We start from the raw sequence: 11,515 nt of genomic DNA, 5'->3' as shown, positions 1-11,515 counted from the left end.
AATCAGATTCCCTATCATATTTGACAGAAGGAAAGCCATAGCCAGTCTGCAATTGTGAGTTACTGAGATGAAAGCTTATATAAGTTTTCTATTGAAACTTAGCACCTTTTAAAATCTGATATCTGAACAAGAAAAGCCAATCATTAGAATGAGAAGAACACAAATTTGATTTTTTCTAATGTGCATTCATGTTTGCCTGTGTATGGCTACATGTGTTTATGTGGTGTTTATGTATTGAATGTGTGTGTGTGTGTTTGAATGTGTGTGTGTGTGTGTGTGTGTGTGTGTGTGTGTGTGTGTGTAGGCCCATGCCTGATGTCAGGAGTCATTCTCAATAACTCTCCATCTTAGGGCAGGGTCTGTCAGTTGAACTCAGAACTTGGTGATACAGCTAGTCTAACAAGCCAGATTTTCTGTTTCTTTCTTTCAAACACCGGAAATACAGTCAGGTTACTACATATACCTGGCATTGGATTTGGGCACATAATCTTGGATCCTCACACTAGCTCAGTACAAGGTTTTATCCACTGAGCCATTTTCCCAACCCCCAAGTTTCCTTTATAAAAGATATTTAGGTGCCAACCTTTCATTTGTCTATTATAATAAAGTCCACATTGAGCTGTGATGCAATTTGATGTTGGATATATGTTTAGCATGTGTGAAACCTTGATTCAGTCCTTAACATCAAAACTTTTGCATTATTTAAGGCTGTAGGATAATATATATTAAATATATAAATAAATATTAATAATTAATAAATATATTAATATATATTAAATTCCAGTTCACTATGAGATGGGGAAACTGAGATTCAACAAAGCTCACCATTTTATCCAGTATTTTATATGCAATGTACTGAAGCCAAAATACGAATGGAGGTAATCTTATTCTGGGTTCCTCTGAAGAATGCTATCCACTTGTCTCTGAAGAGAAAATTCCAAAACTCTGCTGGCTCAGTACTGATTCATTTGGTATAGATAGCTTTAGAGATCCACAGCCACACACCAGACCGAGCTCTGGGAGTCCACTTGAAGAGAGGGAAGAGGGATTCTATGAGTAAGGGAGGGATCAAGATCATGATGGGGAAATCCACAGAGACAACTGAACCAAGCTCAAAGGAACTCATGAACTTTAGATTGACAGCTGTGGAACCTGCATTGGACCAGACTAGGCCCTCTGCATGTGAGAGACAGTTGTGTAGCTGGGTCTGTTTGAGGGGTCCCTGGCAGTGGTACCAAGATCTATCCCTGGTGCATGAGCTGGGTTTTTGGAGTGGTGGGATGCCTTGCTCAGCAATGGTGGGGAGGGGCTTGGTACTGCCTCAGCTGAATGTACCAGGTTTTGTTGATTCCCCGTGGGAGGCCTTACTATTTTCGAGGACTGAATGGGGAGGGGCAGGGGTGGGAGGCAAGGAAAGGAACAGCAGAGCCAGAGGAGGGATGAGTTGGGGAACTGTGGTTGGTATGTAAAATGAATAAAAAAATTTAAAAAATAAGTTGAACTCAGAAATAAAATCTTAACACAAGAAAGGTATAATTAAATGGCACTGACCCTGGCTAACAACTCAGCTTTCCATTTGTTTTCTTCTTCAACTCTAGTTCTCAGGATCCACTCCCTACATTATCCCAGAGTTAAGGAATGACATCAATATTTATAGTTTTTCTTTCCTTTTTCATTTACCTCACACATATGTTCAATCATCTAGTTCAGCCGACTTTACCTTTAAAGTGCATAGCTTTGAGCTATTCGCTTTCCTTCATCACCCTAGAAAAAACATCATGTTATCTTCCTTAGATTTAGGTTTCTAACTTTCTAACTTCTATTGCATTCACTTCTTCCTCTTTCAAACACATTTATCTCACAGTTGACAGACATCTATTGAAAAGTTACTTCCTATTGTGTAATTCTCTTTAAACCCTTAGGCAACTCTCACATTAAGGGAGTATGAAGTTATTCTAGCAGATCTTAAGGCATTTCTCTGTGTCCTGACTAATTCTGTACTTCACATCATGTCACAATAATCTAGAATTGTTTGTAAATCTTTATATATCTCATGTAGTTTTGACTTCTACTCTCCCTAACCTTTCATCTGCAGCATCTTTACCTAAGGGATTATAATGTTGTACCTAAGATTCAGTGAAGATACCACAAAGAATCCTTGCAAAACTGACTCTTGTGTTTGAATCAAGAGCTTATGGTCTGAAATGCAGCTTAGTGTTGGAGCAATTGCTTAGCATGTGAAAGGCCTTGTGCTTAAACCTCCCTGGTATAAAAACACCAGGTATTCTCTTCTGAATGACTTGGTGCTTTCATTAATCTGACATATTAGAGACTATCTATGGGAAGATAAATATAATATTTAGCTTTCAAGGATATTTAGCTAAATATCCATTTTTTAATCTCTAACATATGTACATGCTTAATGAATAAATATTATAATAGATGCATTTGATAAAATTTTAGGTACAATAAAGTACACATGTATGAAAAGAAAAGCTGCTGAAACAGAAAAGAGGAAAGCCAAAGCCTAGATAATTATGACTATGTTAAGGACCGACTGTGTAAAGAAGCACCATATTGTACTAGTGTGACTACTAAGAGATGGAAGTACTTCAGACCCTCAGTTTTACACTGAGTACTTCAGGTGGCTCCTGGGATTCCTTGTTTGTGAATTAATCCTTTTCTTCATACTGGCTCAAAACAACTTTACCTAAACAGCCCCAGAATTGCACAGGGAAGTCAAGCTGGGAATAAGTTCTCACTGGGGATGTGTTCAGCTGAGCAGGAAACAAATTTTTTCCTAAGTAAGGGTGAGGACTCTTGATATTAAGAATACAATGCCATACTATAAACCTAAATATTCACATCTCAATATTCAGCCAGTTGTACTGTAGCTATGTGTTAAATTGTGTCTTTGTATAATCTCATTTATATTGACAAGAAACTTTCTGAGCGGAAAAATAGCATTGCTTGAAAAAAGTCACTTAATAAAGAATATATTCACATGCCAAGAGAATATAACATAGAACACAGTAGCATTCAATACAAACAAAAGATCACTTATTTAGTAGGATTCCATGTAAAATTGTTAATGTTATACAGCTTGATAATAATTATTAATATTGCAGTTCATTTTCAAAGCTAATGTAAGTCAGTAACATACTAATTTTTTCCAAGAATGATTTTGAATGATAATACAGTGTTCTATGCTTTTAACAACTGCATCAAATATCTCACACTGTACATGCACAGTTACTATTGTTGTTATGCAAATTTAAAGACAGAGATATTTTTAAACATAAAGCCATATTTGATTATTTTTGTCATATATTTAAAATAAAATATTTTAAGTATTATATATCAATATCACATTTATTATTACATAGTTAGAATTTATCTATATATGTAAACATAAAAATGACAAATGTGACATTTTAATCTGTGGAAATGGGTTACAACCAGTTCCAAACATTGATAAATTTGGTTAAATGTTTTATTTTGAAGCTTTGCATCATCTTTGTTCAATATACATATAAATTTCTTAAAGAAAAAAATAAGTAAATAGGAATATTTATTTGGATGTAATACTTTACCAAATATGTATAAGCGAGTTAGACTTTAAGTTACTTTAACATCATTAAATGAATTATAATTGTTTCTTTTCATATACTCTAAGGAACTTTGTGTTGCAAGTAGAGTGTACTTTCTCATAAAATTATACTAGAGTTTTATTTTTCTGTATGTGAGGCTTTGAATTTCTTATTTTAATTTTAGTGAAAATATATGAATGTATCTTTTTGAATCAATTTATTAAATTAGATCTTTAAAGGTATTTCATATTGATTTTCAAGTTTATTTGCCTTAAAAATTCTTTTTTTAAAAATGTATTTTATTATTTATTTACTTGTATATATGTATCTGTGTGAGTATAAATGCCAGCAGAGGCCAGAAGAGTTGTAGATGGTTGTGAGCTGCCATGTGATTGTTGAAAATTGAACCTGGGTCCTCTTCAAGAAGAGCCAGTCCTCTTAACCATTGAGTCATTTCTCCAGCTCCACCTTAAGATATTCTTAATTTTGCCTTGCTAATGTATTTTAGTTAAGATCTTACTGAGCAGTTCAGTCTGGCCTTGAACTCACTATGTAGCACAGACTGGTCTGGAGCTTGTGATCCTCCTGCCCTAGTCTCTATTTGCTGAGATTAAAAATGTGGTAAGGACAAGTCCAGCAACCTTTTTCTATTTCTGAAATAAATATTTTAATGAATGTGGTACCAGTGGCTTTTGTTTTTTTGTGGTGCTGCAAGTCAAACTCATGCCTTAGACATTAGACTTTATTGGTATTATGTCACCAAGTTACTACCTCAGCCCTTCAGTGCTATTTTGATTATCAAGAAAACAGCAAGAATACCTGCCATTTATTGAAAAGTTCTCTCATCATAACATTACATTAAAAATCTGATGGCCATAATTTAGAGGATTAATTCATTTGTATATATTTATAGAACAATACAGCTGGTGAAAGTAAGTTTTCACATGTCAACATGGATGAATATCATGAATGAAATGGTGAGAAAAGCAAGTTTCAGAGCATCATTTACAGAGTAGAATAATTCTTTCTAAATTTAGTAATTAACATGCATGTATCCAATTTAAAAAAGATGTGAATTGCAGCAAATTCACTATGATGATTGCTTTAGAGAATGGAAGAATGGATTAGGTAATTACTTCATAATACTTTCTTTTTCTATTTATTTACATCATGAATCTCGATCCCATTCATCTTCCCCATCCATTCATATCCTACCCATGCTCTTTCAACCTACTCCCTAAAATAAATAAAATAAAATTTAAGAGGAAAAAAGGAGAAAAAATCTCATCAGGGAAGCTGGATTGTGTCACAGTTAGTCACACAGTATAACCATGCATCTTTACATGTAAGTGTTCATTGCAATGACACATTTGTCTGGTTTGAGACCTCTGGTTTCTGTTACACTATTGATACTGGGCCCTCACTCCTTTTGGATATCCTGTTATTGCTCCAGCAAATCATAGATGGGATGGGTGTTGAAGTGGGCCAGCTCAATCTGGTTCTGGGCCTGGGTGGCTGCAGGGTTGGTCAGCCTGCCACCTGTCCCCCATCCTTACTACTAGGGCAATACAGAGGCAATCATAATGCTTTCTTAAAGAAAATCCAAGTTAACTGGAATATTCTTTTTAACGTAATACTTTACCTTTTATCAAAATTGCAATGGGCCAGCGAGATGGTTCATTCAGTTAAAGTGCCACCAACCCTGACTACCTGACTTCCATCCCCAAAACCCACATGGTAGAGGAGCCAACTTCTGCAAGCTGTCCTCTGACCTCACATACATATACAAAAGTAAAATTACAATAATAAAGAAAGGTTGTATTATGTCATAAATATGGTCAGTGTGACTAGAATGAAATGAAAGTGATAGATTGCCATGCAGACTGGTTTTAGAGTTAAAAATTCACCAATAAATGCAAGATCTTCAGGCCAATGGGAAATCTTACCTTTTATTTATTTTTTTTATTCACAGAAGAAACACCTATGCCATATTAAGTACAGTCATATCTCAAAGGTATTTTAAGTCTGGTTCTTCACTAACATATTTTGCAAATAAAGTAAATATTTTACTTCCTGGTGCATATAAACCTTTTTCTTATACTAAATTGCAGTATATTAAATGGAAAGCAACATTAAATCTTAAAAACAATGTACATATGTATTTTATTGCTAAAAATGTTATTAATCATTAGAATTAAGAATTTGTGTTTACTCCCAAATAAAAGAGAACAATAAAAAACAACTGAAAAGACAACTCACAGAATAAAATATTGCATTTACAACGCAGAAAAATAAGAAAGAGCTGGTTTCTAGATTTTTTAAGGTTTGAAAAGTATTTTTTATTTTTCAACTTTTTTATTTTTGAGGATTTCATGCATGAGTTGTATTTTATATAATTTTCACCCCCTCTGTTTCCCCCTATAATTCCTTCCATGTTCCCCCTAGTCTGTCTTGAATTCATGACCTCTTTTTAAATTATTATTGTTATAAATACACAAAATATGTATATATCCAAATGTGACCATTTAGTGTTGCTCTTATGTACATGTATTCAGAGTTGACCACTTGAGTTTGGATAACTTATCAGTGGCCTAGTCCCTGGAGAAAACTGATTATCCCTCTCAGCAGCCATTGATTGCCTAAAGCTGTGGTCTCACCTCTGTGCCATTACATGCTGCTTCATAGACCTCAGGCTTGCATCTCCTGACTCAGTCTTTCTCTTCCCAGAATTCTCTGTTTATCTGTTTATCCCCACCTACACTTCCTGCCTGGCTACTGCCAATCAGCTCTTTATTTATCAACCAATCAGAGGAACACATTCACAGCATACAGAACATCCCACAGCATATAGCTCTTCATCTGGGGTTCAGGCCTTGTGAAATTTCTCTCATCCATACTTAGCTATAGATAGATGGCTTCACTATTCTGGTCTTATATAGGCAAATGTATTGCTAAGATTTTATCTTGAAGTAAGCCTCTTGCTTGCTCCTCCAGATGTTAGAATCGTTCTGCCCCCTCTTCTATTATTTTCCTTGAGCCTTAAATATAGGGGTTGTGCAGCATGAATCTTAAAAGTTCTTATCAATAAGAACAAACCTGGAGCCAGGGATTGGGGTGAATGCTGGAAGATCAGAAAAACATAACAAGCTACAGCTTCCTCACCTGGCCAGTTCCTCAGCTGATTCTGTTTCCACATACTGGAAGCCTCTCTGTCCTCATATCCAAATGGCTCTCAGTTGAACTCCTTCTTGAAAGCCTGAAAGCTTAACGAGCCTAGTTCCTGGTTTTTATGCCTTGTATACCTTTCTGCTTTCTGCCCTCACTTCCTGGGATTAAAGGCGTGTGTCACCATGCCTGGCTGTTTCCAATGTGGCCTTGAACTCAGAGATCCAGATGGATTTCTGCCTCTGGAATGCTAGGTTTAAAGGCGTGAGTGCCACTCTTTTCTAGCCTCTGTATCTAGTGCCTGTTCTGTTCTCTGATGCCAGATAAGTTTATTAGGCTGCACAATATTTTGAGGAACACAATACCACCACAGGGTTGCATTAGTTGAGGATGAGCTCCACATAGTCACTTATTTAATCTCTGCATTGTGACAGTTGTGGATCTCTGTAGTAGCCTACATCTGCTGCTGTCATGTTGTTTGCTAAGGGTCTTGTCTCAATGTTAATGTCTGCTGACAGTTCAGGCTGATGGCTCCCAAAGGATAAGGTGATGGTAGCTGTGGTAATTTCTTGAAGGCAATAACAAAATACCTTTTAGGCATTAACTCCTCCACTCATGAAAGAGTTCTCTGAAACGTGATGTGGTTTGATATAAATTTACACATAGCATATCTTCTTTCAAAATTGAAATCAGTTCTTTCATACCCTCACACTGTTTCATCAATTAAGTTTATATAGTTTGTGATTTCAACAACGGACCAATTTTACTTTGCAAAACCATTTTATTGGTTCATTCATAAAAAGCAAGTCCTCTTGGTTCAATTTGTATGATGAGCTTCAGCAGTTCAGTCACAGCTCCAGGGTGTACTCCAATCATAGTGTTTTTGGTTTGTTTTTTTTTTTTTTTTTTACTTCCGCTAAATCCACTACTGCTTCCTCCATGGAACTCTTCATTGTACCAGTCCCCACCTCCACCTTCCATATCGTCCATGAAGAAAAGAATGAACTTCCTAATTCTTGCTAATATTGTGACATCCTCTCATGAATCACAAATATCATTAATGACATCCTCAATGATGAATTCTTTCTAATGTGTTTCAATTTGTTTGCCTGGATCAATCAGAGGAATTACAAACTATGGCACACCATAGCCTTTTAAAAAAAGATTTACTATGTATACAATATTATGCCTGCATGTGTCCCTAAAGGCCAGAAAATGGCACCAGATCTCATTACAGGTGCTGGGAGTTGAACTCAGAAACTGTGGAAGAGGAGTCAGTTCTCTTAACTGCTGAGCCACCTCTCCAACCACACACTATAGCCTTTAGAGGTATATTTTTTAAATTAGGAGACTTGGAAGTCAAAATTACTCCTTGATTCATGGGCCACAGAATGGTAGTTATATTAGCAAGGATGAAAACAAATTTTATCTTGTACATTTCCATCAGAGCTATTGGACAACTAGGTGCACTGACAATAAACAGTGACATTATAAATGTATTTTTTTCTCAGCAGTAGTTCTCACTGGCCTTACAATTTCCAACAAATGTTATAAACAGACGTTCTGTCATCCAGTCTGCTGTTCTTGCATTTATAGAGAAAGACAGATTTACCACAAGTTTCTTTTTCCTCTGCCTTATTTTTCTCCCAACATTTTCACCAAAGTCATTTCACTGTAAAAGTCTCTCAGTTTTTTGATAACTTCTTGTTAATGTCATGTATGTCTGTCCCATAACAAAGAGTCAGTCTATTCTTGGAAGCACTGTAGCCAGGTGTTAACTTCTTAAGAAAAAATGAATTTATTATTTATTATATCATCCCCTGTAGTGGATAGCCAGTCTAGCTTTGACCTGAAAGTTCCAACCCCCACTGAGACTTTGGTAATAGTCACACCTACAAGGTGGGGCTGAGAGAGGATGTTGAAGACCAGAGTTCCAGATGCTGGTGCTCTCTTGGTGCCCAGACCCTGGACGCTGGAGGTAGACGGAGCAGAGTTCTCCAGAGAACACCACCAGACTGTGCCATACCTTTGCCAGACCCTACAACCTACCTATCCCTTCATTTGTAAGTTACCCCACAAAATAAACCTACCTTTTAACTACATGGAGTGGCCTTAATTATTTCACCAGTAATCTCCCTTTCCCTTTCCTCCTACCAAGCCCTCCCCCACCCCATTGCTGTCTTCCAAATACATGGCAGGTGTTAACTTTCACTCTCTAGTTTTGAAAATCCTCAGTGGAATCTTCTTTCAGCAGAAGTCCGTTTCATGTAGGTTTCAAATGTGCTTAGTGTAGTGAGCAATGACAATTATCTAGATATTCTGGCAACTGGCTCCCACATCAGTACTTCCTGTGTCATCTTAAACAGTTATGTTATAGTGATGACTTCTTTCTTTGGGACTCATGAACCATCCTATGCTGGCTTCAAACTTCTTCCACAGTATCCTCTTCTCACTCAGCCTTTGTAGAACCCAAGACACTTTTTCCCTAGGTTTGGATGTAGCTTTGGCTTAGGGGGAATATTTTAACTGATTTGGGCTTCTGTTCATATACTAGACCTTTCTCCATATGAACAATAAGGTAATTTTACTTTCTTTGTTCTTAACTGAGGTAACCTTCTATATTTCCTTCAAGATTTTTTTTCTGAGTTCATAGAAAGCCTGTGGTGGATAATCATTTCTGTCAACTTGACACATTTGAAAAGGGTCCCTCAGCTGCAGAACTGTTTGCATCAGAACATCCTGTGTACATGTCTTTGGGGGCATTTTCTCGATTAATAATTGATGGGAGAGGATCTAGGAGACTGTGGGCACTGCTATTCCTGGGTAGGCGTGGGATATATAAGAAATGTAAATGAATATGAGCCTTGGAGCAAGCTGTAAGTAACATTCCTTCACTGTCTTTGCTTTGGTGCATGGCCCTTCAGTGCTTGAGTACCTGCCCCACCTTCTCTAGTGATGGATCATGACCTGACAGTTGTAAGAGGAAATTAACTCTTTATTCCTCAAGTTTCTTTTGGTTGTAGTATTTATCACAGCAACAAAAAACAGATCAGTACACAGTCTGGGTTATAAAAGACCTTGTCTTCAAAAGAAAAGGATTTCCTTCACATGACTAATGGTTTCATAGATGAGGCAGAGCATTGTGCATTGACAATCTTTCCTTAATAAAATTGCTTATTCCTAGCTTTTGATTTGAAGTGAGAGGTGTGGTGTTGTTACTTTCACTTGAACTTTTAGATGTCATTGGCCTGGGTTCAATATCTTATTATATTCAATATTATTTATATCTCAAGAAGTATGGAGACCAGAGAAGATTGAGAGACATGTGATGATGATTGCCAATTTGTAGAATAATCAGAATTTACAGAACATTCATTGACTAAGCTTATCATTTTATGTGAACATGATTCTTAGCTCCTGAAAGCATGTATAATACTAACATCCAAGATCACTGATTACAGATCACAGTAAAATATTGATAATAATGACAAAATTTCAAATAGTCTGGTAATTTGGAAGTATGGCACAAATGTAATATGAGTTCAGGTTACTAAAAAATTGCCCTACTATGCAAAGTTGCCACAGATTTTCAATATTTTAAAAAGCTCCTATGTATAATAAAGCAAAACATGATAGATACACAAAGGCAACATATGTTTGTAAGAATAAATGTCTACTGTTAGTAACAGAAGCTGTAGTAGACATACTGTCTAAGAGAAGGAAGCTTTCTTTGACTCCTTGCCCATTTCTCTGAATGCTAGCACTCTGGAAGATCATGAAGATATAAAAGCTCTGGGTATCGAAGTCCTTCTCCTTTGCATTACAGTACCTAAAATGAAAAGTCAAGACTAATGAACAAATAGCATGAATGAATCAATTCTTAAATTATAGGTTCAGGAATTATATCTACTATTGTGTGACTTTGTACAAGTTAACATATATAAAAATAGGGTGAAAATGAATCAAATTCTTAAATTTAAGACATGTACACAATAAAACTATTAAAACTAAATGTAGAGAAAAATTTTCATGACACTGATCCAGGTAATTTTTCTATATCTTCATAGCATAAGTGACAATAGCAAAAATAAAAAAAATACATATATTTGTGCTAAGCTGAAAAGTTTCCACAGATTAATGAATACAGTGAAGATATGTCAGCTAAACAATTAGTGTCAAAAATATGTAATTAGCTCATACATCTTTTAGTAAGAAAACAAGGCACTTAAAGTGGGCAAAAGACCTGAATAAATGTTTCCCATAGATAATATACAAATAGAGACAAAGGAAATGCTCTGGATCATCAGTCACCATGGAAATACAAATAGTAAATAAAGTATGATATCACCTCACAAGGGTGACCAAAGTGTCTAAATTTGTAGTTGCATGATGAATTCTGAGAAGCTAATGTACAGCATGGCCCTGTGGTTAGTGTTGTATCATGTGCTTGGAAAGGAAGTAGATCTTCAGTATTCCCATCATTCAAAAGACAACTCTGTTACAGGATAGATGTTTTCACTACCTTGTTATTCTTTTCACAATAAACTTTTTCAGTGGATACCTTAAATACATATAATTGTATCTGTAAGCATATGCCCCAGCCAGCGGGCTCTTCAATGGGGACCTGAAGGGAGGGCCAGCAAATGGAAGGGACTAGAGACACAAAGAATGAGAGCAAGACAGGATGTCTGATCAAGCTCCAAAATTTTATTTTCTTCTTACGGCATATATAGGTGAGGTCAAAAGGGGGGGTACAAGCA

Source organism: Onychomys torridus, chromosome X, assembly GCF_903995425.1.
Source record: "Onychomys torridus chromosome X, mOncTor1.1, whole genome shotgun sequence".
NCBI classification, from domain to species: Eukaryota; Metazoa; Chordata; class Mammalia; order Rodentia; family Cricetidae; genus Onychomys; species Onychomys torridus.
This window is presented reverse-complemented; position numbering follows the sequence as displayed.